At 35.4% G+C, this 23432-nt stretch overlaps 2 long non-coding RNA genes across 2 annotated transcripts; one reads left to right on the top strand and one right to left on the bottom strand.

Moving 5' to 3' along the window:
* Positions 1-7460: 7460 nt before the first annotated feature.
* Positions 7461-10543, bottom strand: LOC140181611 (uncharacterized). The gene is made up of 4 exons (XR_011876583.1): positions 10353-10543; positions 10207-10261; positions 9962-10119; positions 7461-7788 (listed from the first exon to the last, which is right to left on the bottom strand). It is a non-coding gene; the product is annotated as an uncharacterized lncRNA (long non-coding RNA).
* A 7411-nt stretch (positions 10544-17954) lies between these two features.
* On the top strand, positions 17955-20261 carry LOC112769070 (uncharacterized). Its single transcript, XR_011876815.1, has 3 exons — positions 17955-19358; positions 19670-19744; positions 19875-20261. It is a non-coding gene; the product is annotated as an uncharacterized lncRNA (long non-coding RNA).
* Positions 20262-23432: the final 3171 nt, after the last annotated feature.

Raw genomic sequence — 23432 nt, forward strand, 5'->3', positions numbered from 1 at the left:
ACTGAAAATAGGGCCACGCATACGTATGGGTCACGTGTTTTTCCAAAAATTTAACTAAGTCTGAAAAGCTGCAGAATTGCTATTTTAAATCCCAAACTTTCGGCACACATAACGTTTTCGTTTTAAATTATTTTCCTTCCGTTCTTCGAACGATGTAAACTTTGCGGACCCAATTTTCATTTGAAATAAGTTTGAAATAATTTGGGGGTCCGAAAGCCACGTTATGGCTTGCCGAAGTTTGGCCAAAAACTAATTTTTTACACAAAACCTCAAACCTCAACTCTTTGCAAGTTCCTTTCAAAAACCAACCTACAACATACAAAATCAGCACCAAACTCATACAATATCATAGCAATATCACTCCACATCCAACCATCACCCATTAAACCTCAATTTTCAACAATTTTAATGCTTTAACTTCACTTATATCAACATGATCATCTATACTTCATTTCCTATACAATTCCATTACCATCAACTTGCCAACTATCATCAACACATCATTCAACATGCTATTTCCATATCCAAAAAAAAACAACAATCTCCTCATCCTACCATTTCTTAATTCAACCATATCATGCATCAACATATCATCATCAACTCATCACTTAGCACTTATTCAACAAACACCAAATCCATATCAAAATTCTTATCAAGGTTACTAAACATTAAATATACTCATACGTTTCAACCTATCCTATGGTCACATAGCCTAACTTTTCACAGAACGTTATATATTAAATACGAGAAACCTAAATTATACTTTGCCAATTTTCCATTAATCTCGGAATACCACAAGTGTTCACCACACCATAAGATCCACCACTCCAGCCCCTCACCAACGAACCCAGCCTCCAAAGTTCCATCTCTAGCTTCCAATTTCTCAAATTGTCTCCAATCCACAACCAATTTCAATCTAACATCGTAATATTCACTATAATCAACATAGAGTTCACTAATTCAATATTTTACAAAGGGATTGAGGGCGCTTACGTGACTCATAGCTCAAATGAGCTAAACCCGATAATACTGGCAAGTTGATTCGAACCTAACACCGAATTCAAGCAAAAATCCAACAAGATTACATATTGAATTCGAAATTTGGGGAGGAAAGAACTGGAACACAGAAGCGGTTTTGTAAAGCTCAACGCTGCGGTCGCGTGGCCGTAAACGGTGCGGCGATCGGAGCTCCGGATCAAAAGTTATTGAGAATTGAAATAAGAACATGGGTTTGTTCTTTTCTCCCCTTCCCTGGTGTGTGTTCCAGCGCTACATGCATGAAGAAGAAGTGGCATGAGCTGAAGCTCATGTAAATTTATGTTTTGGGTTAGGTCTTGGGCCCATTTTGGGCTCGGTTTGACCGGTTCGGCCCATTCGGTCCAATCTTGGGCCAAATTCTTTAAAATTGGTGTCAAAATTTTCGTTTTAATTAGCTCTATCCTATTTTAATATAAAATTAACATTTTTAATTTCTTGATTAATAATATTATTTACTAATCCCTTGGGTTTTACAAGATATATGTATATGAATAATAAAAAGGGAATGTCAAAGATACAATTAACAAAGCTTCCAACTCAGTTCGTGAAGATAAACGAGCCAGAGCATATACATACATACATACATACATACATATATATATATATATATATATATATATATATATATATATATATATATATATATATATATATATAAGAGAATCCCAAAATGACCCAAAGCAGAAAAGATACCTGTTTCTTTGAGTCAACCTCTAAGAGGGACAAACATAAAATACAGAGCGGAGAATCTATATACATATATAAATATAAACAAAATACGTCCCTGAGTCCCAAGAGTTCTTTGCTTCATCAGAGTCTCCAGAATACAGTGTGGTGCTTTTCAACCTGCATATGAAAAAATAACAATATTGTATGGGATGAAAACCAAGGATTCTCAGTATGGTTAAGGTGCCCACATATATAATAAATAAGGTCTCGGGAAAGCCAGAGGCAATCCTAGAACTCCGACACTCAGATTATACAACTTAAAAACATAAGTCAGAAGCCATAAATAGGGGTAGTTATCTAAGGTTCTTAAGGTTCTAACTCAATCCTAGCTTAATCTCTCAAATTACAATCCACTCACTATCTCATAAAACTTTAATTCTACAATTCCCCTTCTACCTCATCCGACCATCCAAATTCACCAGTGCACAGACAAATAATACAAGCAAAGGCAAACAAAATTAGAGTACAAGTAATGCAAGTAGCAAGTATCACAATTAGGCATACTAATTCACATAGGCACTCCAAATTAATGCACAAACAGGCAAATCAAACATATGCACATGATGCATGCCTGTCCTACGGCTGATGATATCATCTGTCGGTTATATAGCCAACCCGATACGTCTTGGTAGCTAACCATAGACTGAAATACCCATGCAGAGCAAGTGGGTTTGAGCTACAACCCCCTTACTACTACCCGCTTAACCCAGAGCCAGTGGAATAACCACTACTGTGGCTACTACTGAGGCAGGTATTTAAAAGCTCAACCTGGAGCAAGTTGAATAATCACTACTGCTGCTGCTACTACCCAGGCATCACAATCACTGACATGGAGCAAGTGGGATGAACCACCATCCTTGCGACTACCCAGGTATCTCAAACATACATTCATTCAATTTAAATCAATCATCCTTGTTATCAAATCTCAAACATTAACTTGGAGCAAGCGGGACGAACCACCATCCTTGCTACTACCCAGGGTCTCAAACATATATTCAATTAAAAATCCATAATTAAATTTATTTCTTCAAACTTTTCTCCCCTATTTCATATCCGGAGCAAGTAGACATCGCTACAGCCTACTACTCGGGGCCACAATCACATTTACACACTTTTCATTCGTAATTCACCACTTTTCAAACTTTCTTCTCTTCCAAGTAACCTCCATTTCATAACTTCATCTCATTACTATGCCTATTACTAAGATCCAAGGTTAGAAGGGTTAAAATAGAAGTTTAGAGGTTTAAAATTTAGCTTTAAAACACAACATTCATGTTTGCTAAAACAGGGGTCATGCGTACGCGTGGGAGTGCATTACTGAAAGGTCACGCGTACGCGTGGGCGTACAACTTTCTATGCTTCCGTACGTGAGATACCCAACCCAAATAGGTTGGTCACGTCGTATACAGTGGTCGCGTACGCAAGTTATGCAGAACAGCAAAAATGGTGAATGCTACAGAATTTTCAGCTTTGCACTCCAAACTTCCAACGCGCATAACTTTTTTGTTTTAAAACATTTTTCATCCGTTCTTCGAACGGCGTAAACTTCACGGACCCAATTTCATTTTAAATAAGTTTGAAATAATTTGGGGATCCGGAAGCCAAGTTATGGCTCGCCAAAATTTGGCCAAAAATCAGATTTTTCACAAAATCCTTAAACCGTTATTTCACCAAGTTTCTTTCAAAAACTAATAACTCACACTCCAATTTCAGCATAACTGTGTACAAAACTGTCTCATACCTATTCTATCTCTTCCATCACATGCAAATACCCAATTCTTAGCATTTTCATCATATACAATCTCACAAACCAATGCAACACAATTCACAAGTCATCCTACTATCATTATCATCAATTAATATCCTCATCAATTATCACAAACAACATATTCTCACAGACAACATTTAACACCTCATGATCAACTTAACCAATTTCATAGCACCAATTTAACAATTATTCTCAACACATCTCAATCAATAATTTAATTCAATAACCAACAATCAAGTCAACTTATCCTATAGGTCAACTAGCCTAAGTTTTCACGATATATTACATATTATATACGAGAAACCAAAACCATACCTTGGCTGATTCCTCATAAAATCCGGAACGTCACAATTTGTCATTGTTCCACGGTACCCAAGTTTCAAAGTCTCACCAAACGGGTCTCCGACTCCCCAGAGTCCAATATCTCCATCATCGCCAATTTGTTTCTAAAATACACAATCCAAACTAATTTTACAAAATAACACTAAAATTACCATAAAGTTCACTAATTAGATAACTTAACAAGGATTAAACATTCCTCACCTTGCCAACAGAAGAATTGAGCTAAAACCCATCACATCCACTAAGTTAACTTGATCCTAAACATCAAAATCAACAAAATCTCAATACCCCAAATCGTAGAATTTTTGAAATTGGGAAAAGAGAAAATCGAAACTGAAAAGTGACTTCCTTACCTAATTAAGTACTGGGCTTTGTAGTGCTTAATGTTGCGGTCGCGTGACCGCAAACGGTGCGGCGATCAGAGCTCCGGATCAAAAATTATCTGAGATTGAATTTTGAAACCAAGGTTTGCATGTTCATGCTTTCCTTTCTCCTATCCTCAGCGTGCTTCCATCCTCAATTGAGGAAAGAAGGGCTAATGCCCTTCATATATATATATATATATATATATATATATATATGTGGGCTGGACCTTGGGTTTATTTGGGCCAAATTTGTTTTGTTTGGTCTTATTCGTCCTAATTTTGGATTAAATTCTTTAAAATTAGTGTCTAAATTCATATTTTAATTATTTCTACCTCACTAAACCATAAAATTTTATTTTCTAATTTATTTGATTAATAATTAATTTATTAACTAATTATTCACTAATTACTCGAAGTTTACACTAATCTATGTAGAACTTCTAATTTTTAGTTGAACTTGTGGAACTAATTTATGTAGACACTAATGTTATTTTATTTTAAAACAATCTTAGTTAAATAAAAGATGTTTGAATTATCTATGTTGTTATATGTTATATAAATATTAACTTGCTCAGTAAATTAATTAATATATCAATTAATTAAAAAATAATACAATTTGGTAAATTATGTGTGTAATTTGTGTTAAAAATATTGTTATAAAATAAATATTATACTTTTGTAACAGAATAAAAAATGTTACCAAATCAAGTTATATTTGTAACAAAATTTTATGATAGAAAAATTTATATTGTTATGAAAAATATTTTTAAAGGTAAACTTGTGAAACTAATTTATGTAGACAATAATGCTATTTTATTTTAAAACAATCTTAGTTAAATAAAGATGTTTGAATTATCTATGTTGTTATATATTATATAAATATTGAGTTACTCAGTAAATTTGTTAATATATCAATTAATTAAAAAATAATACAATTTGATCAATTATGTATGTAATTTGTGTTTAAAAAATTGTTACAAAATAAATATTGTGCTTCTGTAACTAACAGAATAAAACATATTACAAACTCAAGTTATATTTTGTAACAGAATTTTATGATAGAATAATTTATATCGTTACGAAAAATATTTTAAAGGTAAAAAATTGTTACCACTTTTGTAACAAATTTTTGTTTTTGTATTAAAAAAATTTGTTACAAAATATTACTTTATACTGTAACAGTTTTATTTTTTTTTTTACAAAAACTTTTTGTAACAGGACGTACTGCAACAACCACTACAAGAAACACTGTTAAAATCGACCGCCAAATCGACGGTTAGGCTGTCAATAATATTAAAAATTGATGGCAAAATCGACGACGGATGTGGTCGCTATTAAGCCTGTCGATTTTTCAATATTCAAATAAAATCGACTGCTTGCAAGCCATCGATAATTATTCAATAAAATCGACAATCTTTCTGTCTATAATATGAGTTTGAAAATTTTACTTGCTTAATAAAATCGACAAGTTTGCCGTCGATATTATTATACAATATTGACAACGTTTCTGTCGATATTTGATTCATTAAAATCGATAAAGAAGCCGTCGATTTAATTATTAAAATACCGACAAGTTTCTTGTCTATATTTTGTTTTCTTTTGTCTATTTTAAATTTAAAAAACGACAATGTTATCGTCGATTTAATAGCCATATTTTTTAATTATTTTTTCTATTTGAAAAATAGTAGATAATTAATGCAATTAAACTTTAAATATAAAAATAAAAGGGTAAAGTATATTTTTTGTCCCTAAAGTTTGACAAAAGTTTCAAAAATACCCCTAAGTTTTATTTTGTTTCAATTTTGTCCCAGAAGTTTTCGATTTGCATCAAATATACCCCTGACGGCTAATTTTTCAAAAAATTAAAGACCAATTCAACAACAATTTCATAAGAACAACCCTCAACACAAACAAATCAAGCATAATTTTCATGCATTATTGTTAGATTGATCTTAATTGTTTTGAAAATTTAGCCGTCGAGGATATATTTGATGCAAATCGAAAACTTTTAGAACAAAATTGAAACAAAATAAAACTTAGGGGTATTTTTAAAATTTTTGTCAAACTTCAAGGACAAAAAGTATACTTTACCCAAAATAAAATTTATACAAAATATTAGATAACAAGATAAATAAACTTTTAAATATAAAAATAAAATGTATAATGTACACATTGAAATAAGCATGTTATTATCCATAATATAACCAAACAAAAAAATATACATGACAATATTCTAGTCCTTTAAAAATGCATGCTAGATTTTTGAAGAGAAAATAACGCGGCATATAGGAATCAACAAATGCCTCAGGAATTGCCCTCACTGTAAATGCCTGAAGAGAATGGAGCAAGTAAGGCACCACCACAGTTTCATATGCAATCCAGCTTGTGCATGATTTTATATACCTCTCTGGCATTGGAACAAACACAAAAATTCTCAGCTTTGTTAACTTTGTTGAAACATATAATGGAACCTGTTTCACACATTTTTTTATGAATTGAGCTAACCAAACAAAATAAGAACCAAACACACAACTTAGCACAAACAAATCCAAATCAACACAACACTCACATAGTCACATAATCAAACTAAACAAAACCAAAAAGTCCAAAACACATGCCAATAACATAAACCAGACCAAGACCATCAATAGTTCTATTACCAAACTCCTCAAAATATGAAATTAAATTAATGTATTGTGCCCTACAATAAGATTTTGATTCTAACTATGTGATGCTCTGTCTTTCTTCTAGTTGTTTTTTAGTTGAACTGATATTTTTAGAGTTATTAAATTAATGAAAGAATACAAATTAGAATCTGTAATGATGGAACCTGAGCCAAACTAAACCTTTGATGAATTCCCGAGCTTCCTTCTCACTATTTGGCTTTTCTCTGATTATTCATTGGTACACCACAACCTACAGAACATTTGTAAAGACAGAAATAGGCATAGAAAAGTATACTATATAAATTTTAAATGAAGAGTAGCAAGAATGTGAGAATTGCCCCCTAAGTATAAGTGTGTAACACCCTACCATACAGAGACTTATGCTTAAGTCATAATTCAGAGATGGCAAGGTATTACGACCTCTAAAACAAAAATTTAGTACGTATAGTAGTATGAATGATTGATTATAACTAGGAGCCTTTAGAAAAAAGGGTAAACAAAAATCGTAACTCGAAACGCAACACTCCGATCGATAACGTAACGAGCAAAGGATAAGCTAGTGCAAGATCATATATATAAAGAGTGTCAAAAACAAGAATATCAAGACTCAAAACCCGGTTGCGAAGATAACCGGTCCGAGCATAGCAATATATACATATAATAAAATAAGGAAAACCCCAAAGGAAACCCAAAGGGACACAAATACAGAAACCTATTCTCCAAAACCTCCTATAAGAGGAGTCATCACAGTTTGTATTATTTAATGGAGATAAAAATATCTAACAAGATATATAAACCAAAATAGAGTCCCGAGAACAAAGGATCTTCGCTAATCCAGAAGTCTCCAGCATGCCTCAACGAGAAGCCTCGCGTCCTGCATCTGAAATCCACAAAATCCGCATGGGTGAGAACCAGAGGTCCCCAGCACGGTAACAGCTTCCACATATATAATACATAATAATAGAGGAAAGCCGAAGGCAATCCTAGAACTTCCTCCAGATAATATCAAAGCTTATAAACAAGCTAAACCGTAAGTGGCAACTGACTAAAGATTCTTCAGTCTAACTAATACTTCCCTTTCCAATTTCTTCAGACCTCCCAACTACCAGCATGAGTATAATATAGCAAACATAGTTATATCAGACAAGAGATTTTACAAATAGGAACAGATAAGGCATTTAAGCAATTAGCAAGTAATATGCAGTCAAATAGGCAATCTCAAACAATTCTAGTAGTATGCTTATGATGCATGCCTGTCCCTAGTGGCTGATGATATCATCTGTCGGTTATAGAGCTAACCTGACAAGTCCTGGTAGCTAACCATTGGACTGTCCTTCTGTCGTGCATCCCCAACTCGAGTTATACTCATCATAAACTTGATCATAATCATGATCCATATCCATCACCCTCACTGGTGAATATTTATCCATCACCATCACTGGTGAATATTTATGGGGGCGAGCTCATTCGGGCCTTTCACAGTGCCCGGCCACACTTACGACATTGGGTTAACAGAGCTTCGAGTCTCAACCTGGAGCACGTGGTGGCTAGCCACTGCTACTACCCAGGGAAACCCTCATCTCCAATGGTGGAAGTGCAAACATTCACAATTCATTCAACAGCATATATGCATTTATACTTAGCCATAAACATGGCTCCGCCGTCACACGGCAATAATCTAGCCATCCGGCTCACGGTTAAATCCATAACCAGCCGATTCATTAACATTTACGGCCCTTCGGCCCATGGCATAACAAGCACTTCCACCGCCATTCTCCGCATCTCACATAATCATCTTTGATCCTCAATGATCATTCATTTTTCCCCTTGCTTCACTCGCAAGTTACCATATTCACTAGCCCTTTTTCTCATGCTAGGCATATCATAATGATTTAAGACATAAGTGGTGAGATTGGAGGTTTAGAAGTATGAAATTTGGCTTTTAAAACTCAAAAATCAACTTGGGATGAAAATAGGGCCACGCGTACGCGCACTCCACGCGCACGCGTGGATGGCCTTAAAAACTTCTCGACGCGCAAGCGTCATATGCGCAAACGCGCGGATTGAAAATTAGCCAAACGACGTGCAAGCGTCAGCCACGCGTACGCGTGGGTGCTCTTGCGCCCCAGGCACAAAACTGGCACAACTCTAGCACAACTCTCTGGAAAATGGCTGGGCATTGGGTGCAGCACATTCGGCGCGCCCGCGCACATCACGCGCACGCGTGGATGGTGCTTTCTGGAAGAACGGCGCGTACGCGCCAAGTGCGCCTAAGCGCGAGGGGTCATTCTGCTAATAATTTTCTAAGTTAAAAGCTGCAGAATTCACAGACTCAAACCCCAATCTTCCGACGGACATAACGTTCTCATTTTAAATCGTTTTTCACCTGTTCTTCGAACGGCATGGACATCTCGGATCCAATTTCATTTCTAAACAGATTTGGCAGAAAACAGAGATCCGTAGTCCAAGTTATGTCCCGTCAAAGTATGCCCAAAAACCATATTTTCATACAAAACCACAAAGTGCCATTTTCAAAACAAGCCACTTTCAACTCTTTTCAAAATCAATCAAAACATGCCAATTTCATCCCTTTTCTTTGAAATCAATCAAAATGTACCAAAATCAACATCAAGCCATCCTCAACTCACACATTGACATTTTACCAAAATTCCCAAAACCACATCCAACCATTTTAACACTTCTCAATCAAATGGCTAAAGGACTAACACAATATCATGTCATACATCCTTCCTCATCCCAATTTCCAATAATACCATTTCCTATCAACCATCATTATACATGATCAACATCATACTCACCATCAACATGGTACCACCCATCAATTCAACCTCAATCATCCATCAAGCATATATCACAACATGCACTTCTCACATATCACACAATCAAGACATCAATATTCATAATCACATATATGAACACATCATATATCTCAACCATTCAACAACATCAACAATCCAATGCCTATCTTAGGGCCTCTAGCCTAAGTATTTCCTACCACATTACATATTAGATACGGGAAACCGAAACCATACCTTAGCCGATTTTCCAAGCTCAACCGGAGCACTCCCAAACCAATTGTCCACAAGCTCTCAAGGTATCAACACCTCCAAGAACAGATTTTATCACACAAAACCCTCTTCCAAGCTTTCCAAAATCACCAATCAAGCTCCAATATTCACATATACACAACCTAAGCCACAATCATCATATCCATACACAACATCTCAATACCCAAACATTATAGAACAACAAATTATACTAGAGTTGAGAATCTTACCACACCCAATGTCCAAGGAGACAAGATTAACCTTCTCCTTCAAGAGAGTTAGGTCCTATAACATCAAAGAACCCAAAATCTCAACATTTTTGCTCATGCAACTCGAAATCAAGGGCTGGAATTTCGAACAGTAAAACGTGGCTTACCTCAAGATTGATTGTATGGGTTTTGTAGAGCTCTCCGTGGTGAACGCGTGGCCGCAAACGAAGCGGCAATCGGAGCTCTAGATCAAAAGTTATGGTGGTTTGAAGATCAACCAAGGGAGAGAACTTGAGAGAGTGTTCTTCCCCCCCCCCCTCCATACCAATTTCAGCGTGTTTGAGAGCTAAATGAGGAGAGAGAATTCTGAAAACTAGGGTTTTGGTTTAGTTTAGTTGGGCCAAGGGTCCACTTTGGGTCCGGTTAGCCCGGTTCGGCCCGTTCGGTCCAATCTTGGTCCGATTTCTATAAAATTAGTACTGAAATTCTCGTCTCAATCCCCTCTATCACATTTAGCCATAAAAATAATATTTTTGGCTTTCTAGAATAAATTCTCATTTTGTGGGTTAATTAGCCGTTAATTAACCGGGTCTTACAAAGTACACAACACAGCTTGGAGAACAAATATTTACCCTATTAATTAAATACAATGTTCTCAATAGATGTATCAGCAATAATTTGTACTTTTCGTTTTTATGGGTGGAGCTTTAACTAGTATTTTCTTTTATCAAACAACTGATCCATTTCATCTAGCAAAACGGAGGGAAACCCATTTATTGAGAAAATCTACTTCTTTTATTTTCCAAAAAAAAAAACACGGACTAAGGAAAACAAAAAAAATCTTGATAATAGTACAAAATTATGTGAAAATACCAAATTAAACTCATAAAAATGACAAACCTCAATTAATTAATACAATTTATATTACACTTATTGTCTTTCTTCAAATTACATCATTAGGGATAAATTTGAAAACTTAAATTGATACTAACTAAATATTATAAATTAGACAAATATTTTGAGACCTTAAGAAGAGCAGATTGAACAAATATTATAAAATGAAAAGAGTAAGCTTTTGTAAGGAGGATTCATTATTTTTCGCGAAAATGTAACTTTACACCTTTCTTCCCACTAACATATACTTACATGAGAATAGGATCATACAAAAATAGAAAAAATGCATACATCGTATATAGCTAATAGAACTTCAACTGGGATGGAAAATAATATCAACAGGCTAAGCATGTCGAAAGCATAACACGGAAAGCTGCTGGAAGATATGTTATCTGAAGTTTCTTTCCAATAATGCATTACTAAAATTAAACAAATAAAACTTAAAAAATAAAAGGAATAGTCCATACATACAATATATGCAGTAATTAACAAAGTGGTGGGACCATCTTTCTCCAAGTTACTTCCAATTAGTAGCTTTTGCACAATAGCATTTGCCTAATAAGAATATCAAAACGTCAGAATACTAAATGCATTTTGGAAAAATTATACCATTCTTTTAGTTTATGTGCTTATTTAGATGAAATTATGATGTCAGGGCATTTTGGCCAGTTTCACTGACTTTTTCTTTACTGTTTTTAGGGTAGTTTCATGCATTTCCTTAGAAAATAAGCTAGTTTTGGGTAGATATTCACTTACATCTTGATTCAAGCATACATTGTGCACTTTATATGATTTCATGAGGATTTTGCATGAATTTAATGACAAATTGGATGTTGTATTTCCCATGACTTGGACTAGAACTTTGATGCACTCTATTGCTTGATTTCAGGACAAATGAAGCAAGGAAGAACTACGTTAGCAGCCACGTTAATCTAATTAACGTAATTCCTAACGTGGAATGGGAGTAACTTGCAAAGTTAATGAGAAAAGTAATCGCCAATAACGCTCTCGAAGCCATCATTGCCCACGTTAAGAGTCACGTTAACTAGGTTAACGTGAACTCTAACGTGGAGGAAGGGAAATGGAGCCAACGTTAGTGACACTTACCTTTGTCACTAACGTTGGACCAAGCTCATAAGTGGCCACGTTAAGAGCCACGTTAACTTAGTTAACGTGGCCTCTAACGTTAAGAAGTAAAGGGGAAGCCAACGTTAGTGACATTCAACTTTGTCACTAACGTTGGCCAAGTCACAATAAGCCACGTTAACTTCCACATTAACCTAGTTAACGTGGAAGCTAACGTGAAGAAAGTAGGTGATCGACAACGTTAGTGACACCAAACATTGTCACTAACGTTGGGATTAACCCACACAAGCCCCAATAAGCCACGTTAACTCCCACGTTAACCTAGTTAACGTGGAAGCTAACGTGAAGAAGGAAGGTGATCACCAACGTTAGCGACACCTAACATTGTCACTAATGTTGGAAGGAGCCCACACAAGCCACAATGAGCCACGTTAACTCCCACGTTAACTTAGTTAACGTGAAAGCTAACGTGAGGAGGAGAGATGATGAGTCAACGTTAGTGACATTCACCTTTGTCACTAACGTTGGAGATGGCTAGCACAGCCACGTTAAAGGCCACGTTAACCTAGTTAACGTGGACTCTAACGTGGGAGCTAGGGGCACATTGGAACGTTATTGACAAAGGTAAGTGTCACTAACGTTCTCGAAGGTTGGCAAGCCTACGTTAAGGAGCCACGTTAACTAAGTTAACGTGGACTCTAACGTAGGGAAGGAGGAGGCTTCTCAACGTTATTGGGAAAGGTAAGTCCCAATAACGTGTGTGAAGGACAAAGAGGCAACGTTAGTGGCAACGTTTGTGCCACTAACGTTGAGGTTAACGTGGCTCTTACTTGGGTGAGGAACGTTAGTGAAAAAGGTGATTGTCACTAACGTTCTCGAACCCATATTTTCACTGAACGTTAACACCACTAACGTCCTGAGCTAAAGTCTCTGTCCACTTCACACTTTCTCTCTGCAAGTAAAGCCAAGCCCAATGAAGAAGATAACTGCTTCAAACTCAAGATCCAAAGGCCCATACCCAAGACTTGAAGATGCAACTAGAAGATCAGAAGAGTAGTATATATAGGAGTAGCTTTGAATTATTTTGAGAGTTGGAAAATATAGGGAGCCTCTTGGCATAGAACTACTCTCTGTATTTTACTTTCTCTGCACTTCTAGTTTCATCATGTATTCTCCATCTTTGTTTTCATTTTCCAGAGCTATGAACAACTAAACCCCTTTCATTGGGTTAGGGAGCTCTGTTGTAATTTGATGGATCAATACTAGTTTTCATTATTATTCTTCTACCTTTTCTCTTGATTTTACTTGAAAGCTTTCGATCTTCATCCAATTGGGTAGTTATCTTGGAAAAGAAGCTATTCAAACTTGGATCTCTTCTGAACCTTGAAAGAGGAATGAAGAGATCATGCTAGAAATGCTTTCTCATGCTGGACCAAATTGGGTTTGGATGGATATGTGACTATAATCCTCTCAACACTTGATTTGGGAAATGCATGTGGTATAATCAGTGACCATACTTCATCTCTTCTCATGAGCAATTGACCAAAGAATTGGCTATTGATCAAGATTTAAGAGATTGAATTACAAGGAATTGTAATTCGATCACTTAAGATTGCCAAGGAGATCAATGAGTGCATTGATTGAGGAAGAGATGAAAATAAAATTGATCCGGAGAATGCAACATCTCCTGAGCCCAATGAACCCCCCATTTCTGATCTTACCCATTCTCTTTAATTTCTGTCATTTACTTTTATGAGCAATTTCCCCATTCCCATTTAAGATTCTGCAATTTACTTTCCGTCATCTACATTCAGCTCTTTATTTCTAGCATTTACTTTTCTGCTATTTACTTTCCCGCCATTTAATTTTCTGCAATTCTCAACTCAAATTCTGATTCGCTCAACTAGAACATTCCTCTAATTAAAGTTGCTTGATCAATCAATCCCTGTGGGATTCGACCTCACTCTATTGTGAGTTTTTACTTGACGACAAATTCGGTACACTTGCCGAAGGAAATTTGTTATGAGACAAGTTTTCCGTGCATCAAATTACTGAGACTAAGCTACTGGCTGATAACATGACACCTACAATCTTTCTGCATATTCAGTCACAACAACTAGATGCAAAAGGCCTTGAACAGATATTTAATTTATTCAGTCACAATCTGATAACATAGAACCTGTTTCACATATACCAGAAGCAGAACAAGGCCAGAAGGGCTTAAGGGAAGCACAATGAAGGGAAGCTAATTTAGGCTATACACGTGAAAAAAAATTTAGTCATCTAAGATAATACAAACTAGCTTCTTGACTAATAAGCAGTAAATAATGCTAATCTAATCAAGATAAACTGATAAAAAGAGCATTTTCTCTAGCCGTTTGGAAAAGACTTGAAACCAACTTTGCACTTTCACTCTTCCACTTTGATACAAGGTTTGATGAAGAAACACTGATTATAAAAACTGTCAAAAGGTTAAAAATGTTGGCAATATTAATACTTTAAAGAAAAAAAAACATGTATGAAATTTAGTATATATATAGTTTCACTTATGAATATACATATGCATTGTAAAGATTTTCTCTGTAATATGAAAAATTCCTTAACAGGTAGATTTCTAAACCTAGTAAATTCTATTCTGCTCTCAAGAAAAAGATAGAATGAATAATTAAATAAACTTACCTAAAAAATGCGAAGTTAACTTCTGTTGCAACAGCCTTAGCCAAATATGATTTTCCTGTACCAAATGGTTCATACAGCAAAAAAATTCTCTGTCGTTGTTCTTTACCAAAAAATTTCTAAATTGATAAATATATATTTCTACCAGAAAACACTTACAGTTGCACAAATGTTAATAATCTAGCACTCTCTCAAACAGAAGCTATTGATCTCAACATGCCTCTACATCGATCATTGCATTGTGGTCTGTTTGATAAATTTGTTAATAATCTAGCACTTACAGTTTCCTATTATGCATACAATAAGAACAAAGCCATTGAATTTTTAAAGCGTATTATAAAACAGAAAGCCAAAAAAGAGGAAACCTAGAAAAAAGATACTAGATTCTTGTGAGCCCGATTGAGAGAGAGAGAAGACGCGTAAAAGAGAGCGGAGGAGGACCAAAGTAGGAGGAGCGATGGCGGCAATAGAGAGAAGGAGCCATAGCGGTGCGAGCAAAAGGAGCGACAGTGGCGCGAACGTGGGGAGCGACAGCGGCACAGCAGCAACAGAACGCGACGGCAGAGTGAGCAACAGGAGCGACGGCAGTGGAGAATGACGGTTGAAAATTGTGTGAATTTGGGGGTTACCGATGAAATGGGAAATTTGGGGGAAGTGAACCCGGGGTAGTGATGAAAATGGTGTATGAATTTGGGGGTTACTGATAAAATGGTGTTTCTGAATTTTAGAGCGGGAAGGGGACGCAGAGATTTGTTTTTAGTAAAAAAAATCGACGTCGTCGATTTTAATTTTTTAAAAAAAAATAACACTCTAAGTGTTTATTTTATACATTAAATTTATGCCATTTATTTAATTTTAGAAAGTAATTTAAACCGTTCAAAATTATTGATAGTAAATATTGTGGATAATATAAATAATAAAATAGACGTCGTATTCATCGATTTTGAAATAAAAGTATTTAAAATACTTAATTCGCTGACAATGTGACAATATTGAAAAAGGGTTAATGCGTCATAAAAAAATCAACCACTAGACTATCGATTTTATTATTTTATTTTTAATTTTTTTTTAATTGACAAAAAATACGCTTCTTCCTACAATGAACCCTCTAATAATTTTTTTTTGTTATAAATTTCTTTAATTTAAAATTCAGCTTTTTTTAACCTTTTTTTATTATAAATACTACTTTTTCTTGTAATGCGTTTAGGGGTCGAAAGGGGGTGAATGGCGCGCACAGAGATTAATATTTTGGTTCCCTCCTTTAACAACATACACTTCCAATTTTTTTTCTTTCTAATTTTATTATTACTTTCAAATTTTTTTCTCTTTTATTTTTAATTTGTTATTATTAATTTTATATATTTTTAAATACTTTTGTTAGATTAAAATATTAAATTAAAAATAATTTAGGACTAAATTAACCCAATAAAAATTATTTTAAAAATATAATATTTTTTATTTGTCAAACTATAAATTAATATTAAATAATTATTCTAATTCAAAATTAAAAATAATTTATTTAATTTTTTTGTTTATAAATTAAACTCTATGTCTTAAATATTCAAATTAAATTATTTAATTTTTATTATTTTTTAATTATTAAAATTTTTAAATTTTAAATATAAAAATACTCAATAATAATAATAATAATAATAATAATATTATTATTATTATTATTATTATTATTATTATTATTATTATTATTATTATTATTATTATTATTATTATTATCAAAATATTAAATAATTTAAACTCAAATTATCAAAAACCTTATTTAGTTACTTCATTAGTTATTACTTAAAATTATTATTATAGACCATTTTAGGCCACACTTTAAAAAAAAAGACTATAAAATCATTTTAAGTCATGCATTAAAATTGTGGCCATAAATTTTTTTTACATCACTATTTTATAAAACTATGACTATAGACCTTTTTAGGTCACTCTTTAAAACTATGACCATAAATATCTTTAGATTACGCTTCAAAACTGTGGCAATAGATCTTTTAGGTCACACTTCAAAACCGCGACGATAGATCTCTTTAGCTAGGTCACGTATTAAAACCGTGACCATAAACCCCTTTTAAGTTACTCTTTAAAATTGTGATTATAGATCACTTTAGATCATACTTCAAATACGTAGCGATAGACCATTTTAAGTTACCCTTTTTAAAAAACTGTGACCATAGGTATTTTTTTGTCATGCTTTTAATCATGACCATAAAAAAAGTGACCTAAATTCTAAAATAATTTTAGACATTTATGATCACTCTTTCAGATTATGACTACAGATATCTATAATTATAGTTTTTAAAAGACAATGACCAAAGATTCTTTTTAGATCACAGTCAAAAATTATTACTATACAAAATCTATCATCACGATTTTTAAATATGACAACAAAATATCATCATTATACACCAATTTTATTATAGTAATACAGGTCAAAATCCTACTTAAACTATAGTATAGTGAACTAACTCTAACTAACCATGGTAACTAATTTAACTCCAGCTAACAAATTTGGTCAGCTATCATTTAACAAACTAATATTAACTAATTGAGTACCCACTTATCAATATTAATCAACATGTAACAAAAAATAAACAAACAAAGAAATAAGTAATGTACCTCTCTATCAGTAGAAAAAAAATAACTATAATGTAACATGAATATGACATTTTTGGCATATCATATCAAAACCACTATTTACACCAAGTTTTAATGATTGAAAAGGATTTTCATCTGCAAAATAAAGGAACTCAATGTTTAACCAATAATGGAAATATTAATTTATTCTCCAATAAGGTATCAAAGAGACAGGTGGCAATACTAGTTTTAGTTGGGAGTCCTCAACACGTTCCAATTTTATTGGGTGCAGTTTCTCGACTTGTAAAGGAGCATGGTGGACTAGATTTAAGATAGTATAAGGAAAGTTTACCGGATGAGATATTACTGGCATAAATATTGGAATCGAATGAATAACGTTTGACAAAATATCCAATAATTAAATTTAGAGTTATTTCCGTTAAAAATTTTATAAAATTTCTAAAAATACCCTTTTTTATCATTTACTCCATCTCCTTTTAACTTAACGAAATCAATCATTCAACTCTAGTAACAATCTTCAGCTTCTCATTTCACCTTTCTCATTCTCCTTCACTCACTACTCAGCCGCTTAACCTCGCAATCACCACTCTCATTGGTCAACCTCCTTCATTCAGTCACATCGACGACCCTACTCACCTGAATTACCTCCCTGATCCTTCCTCGCTTGCCACTCTCAGCTGGTTTAGCCACCTCCAATCACCTCCAACTCCTCCAGATTGTCGCTACCAGCCTCGTCCTTGCCAGATCTAGTCCTGTCACCATCATTGTCAAGTCGTGCCCATTGGGCTCCTACTTTTCTGCCGATAGCTTCTTGCTTCCAGCCTTGTCATCAGCTGCTCCTTCTCACCTCCATCTCATTTTGTTTTCACCTTTCTCTTCACTCACGACTCCTTCTTACCTCCTTGCTCTTCTCGTTGGTGGCTGCTTCATTCTCGCCACCAACGTTTGAATGTTGTTGTTTTTCTTCTTAATTTAGTATATATTTTGGACTGGTTTCATGTTAGAGTGAAGATGAAGATGTGACTACAATCATTTAAAGTTCAAATCTTTATATAATTATTTCTTAAAATTCACCATCTTATGAAAATGTAATATATATTTTATGGGTCAATCTATGGTACAGATGTTATTTGATACAGATTTACAGAGATTCTCTCTTAATGAATATAAGATGGACACTGGCTGATTTGTTGCAGGCTTGTCTCCTGCTTTATGTTAGGGATGGCTGAGCCAGTAAGCCAAGATTTTTTTGTTTGTTTGTGTTTTTGGACATGGCCTTAGTCCAAAGAATTGACCTAGCCCACACAAATAGAACCCAGCCCGACCCAAAGCACTACCCAGTACCCACGCAGAGACCCGCCCTTCCCTAACAACCCCAAACCTCCCTTCCTCGCCCTCCCCCTTGAAGAATGCCATTGTTTCCAACGCTATTTCTGAAGCTTTACATCGTTTGTTGCATGGAGGCAAAATCAGGAACCTGGATCCTCGACCGTGGCCACAATCGGAATCCTCAGGTACTGCCTTCTTGAGGTTGCCCATGCCACGCCTACCCAGAGTCGATAACTCTGTTGCTCGCGTTCAATGGTGACCATTTGTGCTTCTTCACAATGACTGCGACCTCTCTCCAACACGCATGTCATTTCATTCTCCTTGGACTGAGCTTGCCAATGCCTTGGAGAAGTTCCTTCTCCTGCTTCGTGGTGATTCCGAACCTCACTTCCCGTCTCGCCTCCCCACATGCATTGAAGCTGTCGGTGACTTATTTCATGGTCCCTCCTCCCTATCTCTATTGATTGAAATATAAGCCGGTGGAATTGTTGAACGGATTCATCTCGTAGCCCGTGTTGCCTTCATCTGGCATTCGACGATCGGAATTTGCTGTTGTTCTGGTTTGGTCCTCGTCGCAGGTATGAATGTCATTGTTTTTGCTCTGTTCGATTTTATAGTATTTGAAATGGTGTCTTGCTTTAGAGTTTTAGAGCATTGGGTAAATTGAATTGAATTGAATTGAATTGAATCTATAAATTTCTTTTGAATTTCCCTTTCAAAGTTTCTGGTTTTGAAACTGGCATACGAGTATGAGTAGCTGCTTTATCCTTCTCTGTATTTTTCAACTTTACTTTTCTCTTTACACCACTTTCAATGAGACTTTTGTGCTGAATTTCTTTGAACATTTTACTTCTTTCTTACTTTCCTCGATTTGAATTTCTATCACTAGAATGCTTTCTTCTCTCGACTAACCTTAAGCCGCGGTTGCTGGTAGTAATAGACTTATGGGGTTCATTTTCACTTGGTAAGTCTGACAAAAATTTCTTATCCCCCTTTCCCTTTTTATGTCAAACGTTCAAATCTTCCTTCCATATTTAATTGCTTCCACATCTTCATCTTGTTTGATGATGAAAATAATGGTATCTTGCTTGCAGTTGTCATGAAAATCACCACAAACACCAACTGATATTGTTGAACAAAGTGAAGTTGTCTGCCAGGAGTAATACATAGGGGCATAGGGGGAAGGTTATATACATGTGAGTTTTGATTTTATTTGATTTTTTCAAGAAACACCTATATTATGGTGACATTAACTTATTTAGCAAAGCATTTTTAAAAGTGGTATTTGCATACTAAAAGTAGTTATGAAAATCAGTCATTATATATTTATCTACAAAAATATATTGTTTAGCTCATCTTGAATTTGTATTTTAGATTTCAAATTATATTTTTTAACCGTGGTTGATTTTGGTATGTATCTTGTATGGTTGAATAGTTTTTCATCCGACACTTGAACTGCAATCTTGTTTAACCAATTTTAACCAATTTTCATTTGCAAGTTTATTTACATATGGTTTTTAATTGAGATTAAATTAATATTTGGTTAAAGGTGAAGCCATAAAGGTGCTAGTGAAGTTATGCATTTTCAAGGGATTGGAATCCTTTCTCACATTAGTTATAGTTACCTTTATATTAGTGTGCTTGGGTGGGATTTTTATATCTTAAATACAAGGGAAATCAAAGAGAATTTAAATGATGTACAATAAATAACAACAACAACAAAGCCTTGTCCCACTAAGTGGGGTCGGCTACATGAATCAAACAACGTCATTGTGCTCTGTCATGTATCATGTTAACAGAGAGACCGTTTACATGTAGATCTCGTTTGACCACCTCATGGATGGTCTTCTTACGTCTTCCTCTGCCTTTCGCCCATTGTCCATCTTCCATCTCATCCACCCTCCTAACTGGATGTCCTATCGGTCTTCTTCTCACATGTCCAAACTACCTAAGACACGATTCAACCATCTTTTCCACAATGGGTGCTACTCCAACTCTCTCCCTTATATCTTCGTTCCTTATTTTATCCAATCGCGTATGACCGCTCATCCATTTCAACATCTTCATCTCTGCCACACTCAGCTTATGCTCGTGCTCCCTTTAGCCGCCCAACACTCCGTACCATAAAGCATAGCCGGTCTTATAGCGGTGCGATAGAATTTGCCTTTAAGTTTTAAAGGCACTTTTTTGTCGCATATAAAAACAGATGCCCTCCGCCATTTTGACCAACCTGCTTGGATCCTATGATTTACATCCTGTTCAATCTCTCCATTATCATGTATGATGCACCCAAGATACTTAAAACTTTTAACTTTTCGTAGGATGTTTTCTCCAATCTTCACCTCTATATTAGGGTTTTCCCTTCTCAGACTGAACTTACATTCCATATATTCCGTCTTGCTACGGCTTATGCGCAGACTATACACTTCTAGAGCTTCTCTCCATAACTCCAACTTCTTATTTAGGTCTTCCCTTGACTCTCCCATAAGGATGATATCATCGGCAAAAAGCATGCACCATGGCACAGGCTCTTGGATGTGCTCTGTGAGTACTTCCAAGACTAACTGAAAAGGTATGGACTTAAGGATGATCCCTGGTGTAATCCTATACCAATAGGAAATTCCTCTGTCATACCACCTTGAGTCTTCACACTAGTTATGCGATCCTTACTCTCCTCTTTTCTAAAACCTTCCATAAGACCTCCCTTGGTACTCTATCATACGCTTTTTCCAAATCAATAAACACCATATGTAAATCCCTTTTATTACTACGATACCTCTCCATCATCCTTCTTAATAGGTATATCGCTTTAGTGGTAGATCTACCTGGCATAAATCCAAATTGGTTCTTTGTTACTTGTGTCTCTTTTCTCAACCTCCGTTCTATCACTCTTTCCTATAACTTCATAGTGTGACTCATAAGCTTGATCCCTCTATAGTTTTCACAACTTTGTATATCCCCCTTATTCTTCTAGATAGGTACCAAGGTGCTCTTTCTCCACTCATCAGGAATCTGCTTTGACCTTAAAATCTCATTAAAAAGCTTGGTTAACCAGTTGATGCCTTTTTCTCCAAGACCCTTCCAAACCTCAATCGGAATATTATCATATCCTACTGCCCTGCCATTTTTCATCTGCTTTAGAGCCTCTTTTACCTCGAAGTTTCGAATCCTTCGATAGTAGTCAAAGTTTTGATCTTCTTCCCTTATGCATAATCGACCAAGGCTCGGAAGAGTCTTCTGTCCCTCATTAAATAACTCGTAGAAGTAGCTCTTCCACCTTTCATTAATCTTTTCCTCTTGAGCCAACACCTCTCCATCCTTATCCTTTATGCACTTAACCTGATCCAAATATCTCGTTCTTCTTTCACAGCTCTTTGCAATTCTATATATACCTTTTTTTCCTTCTTTTGTGCCCAAAGACTAGTAGAGACCCTCATATGCTCTTGTTCTGGTCGACTCTCCTCAACAAGAAGAAGTCGATTTGAGAGCTTGTCATGCCACTTTTATAGGTTATAAGATGTTCGTCTTTCTTTTTAAAACATGTATTTGCGATGAGAAGATCAAAGGTTGAGGAAAAGTCCAAAATAGTTTTACCCTCAGCATTGATCACTCCGAAACCATGGCCTCCGTGAATACTCCCATATCCAGTCACTTTTCTCCCAACATGGCCATTTAAATCTCCTCCTAAGAAAATCTTATCTCCCAAAGGTATGTCTTGAACCAAACTCTCTAGATCCTCCCAAAACCTTATCTTGTGTTGTTCGTCCGAACCCACTTGTGGTGCATAGGCGCTAATCACATGGAAAGCACCTCCCTCCACCACAAGTTTGATAGAGATGATCCGATCTCCCACCCTCTTGACATCCACTACTTCCTTCTTCCACTGCTTATCCATAATTATTCCAACCCCATTCCTATTCTTCACCTTTCCTATATACCAAAGTTTGAAACCAGAAGCATCCAACTCCCTAGCCTTCGCACCAACCCACTTTATTTCTTGTAGGCATATAATGTTAATCTTCCTCCTTGTCATGGTGTCCACCACCTCTATGGACTTTCTTGTTAGAGTGCTTATGTTCCATGTCCCAAATCTCAACCTTCTGTCACTCCGACCTTTACCTTTTACTTTGTGAACTAGCTTATTTACCCTCGTCCGTTCACAAAAATGCGAGAACCCTTGCTCATTTAACACTACATCCAGGCATCGATGCAGCGGCTCTTGCTTATTTGACACCGTACTCGAGCCATACAACGCGTTGCTTCTGGTCAACGACCTAGTTTTAGCGCAATAATGTCTTTGATTCATGTCATGGGGATTCGACTATATTTTTATGTTGGTTATCGAAGACCTAACACAATCCTCCTCCTTTATCCGGACTTGGGACTGGCTATGTACCGCAAGTGTAACATAGGCGGAGTTAGAATTTAAATGATGTAATTAAGATTTTTTAGTTTTTTGTTTGGTTAAATTAATTACATTAGTTGTAGTTTTAAATGTTCGGAAAGACGGAAACTATATCATGCAGTTTTTGAACAATCTCTTGGTATCATTTTTTTTTCCTCATCATTTTTTCCCTCATCTACTGCGAGCACTTCACCGGTGGTTTTGTTATGCTTCAGTACTTTTCGAATAGAGGTTTGCTTGATGGAAA

This window comes from Arachis hypogaea, chromosome 18 (genome assembly GCF_003086295.3).
Source record: "Arachis hypogaea cultivar Tifrunner chromosome 18, arahy.Tifrunner.gnm2.J5K5, whole genome shotgun sequence".
NCBI lineage: Eukaryota > Viridiplantae > Streptophyta > Magnoliopsida > Fabales > Fabaceae > Arachis > Arachis hypogaea.